The sequence below is a fragment of the Psammomys obesus genome, unplaced genomic scaffold, assembly GCF_907164565.1.
Source record: "Psammomys obesus unplaced genomic scaffold, mPsaObe1.curated_primary_1811, whole genome shotgun sequence".
Lineage (NCBI taxonomy): Eukaryota > Metazoa > Chordata > Mammalia > Rodentia > Muridae > Psammomys > Psammomys obesus.
In genome coordinates this window covers 2,251,101-2,253,084 of record NW_026592776.1, presented here as the reverse complement: position 1 = coordinate 2,253,084, position 1,984 = coordinate 2,251,101, and positions in this window count along the sequence as shown.

The following is a 1,984-nucleotide window of genomic DNA, read 5'->3' as shown; positions in this document are numbered from 1 at the left end:
GTGCTTGTTGTAGACAAGAGTGAGAAAGAAAGAAAGGTTTGGATTTTAAAAGAGTAGGCTGACAGGCCTAAAATCCAAACATTCTATGAACAGAGGAAGAGGCAGTTCAAAGCTAGGCACGGAAAAATTCCAATCCAGCCTGGGCTATATAATTAGTCTTTGTATCAAAAATAAAAAGGAGGAGAGAAAATAAAAAAAATTATGCACTGGTGGTCCATGCTTAAAGTCCAATACGAAGGAGGCTGGGCCAACAATTCAAGTTCAAAGCTTCACTGGGTTACACCATTCTCTGGCAACCATCCTGCACTACATAAGTAGGCCCTCATCTTCCTCGAAATTAATTTAAAAAAAAAACACAATTATTCACTAAGCTCAGAAGATAAGCAGCTCCTTAAATGTAGTTAATAGTCTCAAAGATGTTAACAAGTAACTTTTGGGGAAAACAACACCTATGTCCAGGCTTGAGGTAAAAGTGAACCAGGACCTAGAAAGTTCAAGATGGCCCACACACACGCAGCACTTAAGACTACTTAGGACATGACAGTAACATTAAAAACATTCAACTTACCTCCAGAGTGAAGGGGCAAAGCAGCAAAATTCGCTGAACTGAATGTCCTGATTAGCAAACAAGAAAGCTCAGAGAAGCCTGGAAAACAGTAGGATGCCAGAGAGCCAACAGTGTTCTAAACAGAAAATAGTCAAAAAGGACCCAGACCAGTGCTCCAGGACCCTATAATTTTCAATGGCCAGCCCAGTTTTACAAGCAGGGAAAGAAAAGAAATTCCTGACCATTGAGCTAGAAAACACGTAAAAGCATTTTTCCAGAGCTGAGTACAAAGAGACAGTTTGTAGTGAGAATTTCGGTTTCTTTAAAAACATAGTTGTGTTAGGTGATTATGTTTTTATTTTAATCACAGGTGTGGGGTATGGAGCTGCTTCAAATTATCCACAGCATCTAACTATAACGGGCCTTATGCTCTGGCAGGGGCATGATTTGAACCAGCTGCAGATAGTTTAATTCTAGAAACCTTTGGCTGCTGCATTTGCTGTTATGTTTGAGACTGCTGGTTTTCTGGACTGCTGGATATTCTGATGATGAAGACCCTTTTCAGCAGGAAGTAACCTATAGAGGTCTACTTTCACCTCTAACCTTCTTTCTCTCCTACCTAGTATTGGGAGGTAGAGATATAATAACCTGTATAAAGTAGCCCCCCCCCCCAAAAAAAATAAACCTCATCAACAAAGATGTCTTAGGATTCTATTGCTGTATAAATACCACGACCAAAAGCAATTTAGGGAGGAAAAGATGTATTTCACCTTCAAGATTACAGTCCATCGTCAAGAAAAGTCAGGGCAGGAATTTGAGGCAAGAACTGGAGCAGAGGCCACGGAAGAACTGGCTTGCTCCTCTGGGCTTGCTCTTGTTGCTTTCTTATATACCCCAAGACCAGCTACCTATGGCTAGCACCACCCAAAATGGTGGGGGGGAGGGGCAGACCTGGGAAGAGAATGTGCTCAAGAAATTTCTAAATAGTCAAGACAAATATTATGAAAATAAAAGCATAAGCAATGTGGCGGGGACCTGGAGAAAGTGAGCTGAGCGCATTTATCCATCTATATCCTCTTTTTGAATATGGATGTAATCTGGCTGCCGTTTGTAAGCCCTTGCTGCTATAATTTCCTGACCTTAAACTGTGAGACAATATAAGCCTTTCTCAAGTAAGGTTGTATCCGTCAGGGTAAATTTATCACAGCAGCAGATAAAAAAACACAGACAAAATGTATCCTGAAGAAGTGTAAATAAAAAGAAATTCAATCCAACTGTATCATTAGTAAGTCCCCAGAAAGCAAAAAGAAAATAAGGAAGCTGAACAACAACCAGAGGGGAGAAAAGATAGTTTTCAAATTCACAATGACTACCTTCACAGATGCCTTGTCAACAAAGCAAAAAAAAAAAAAAAAAAAAAAAAAAAAAAAAAAAAAA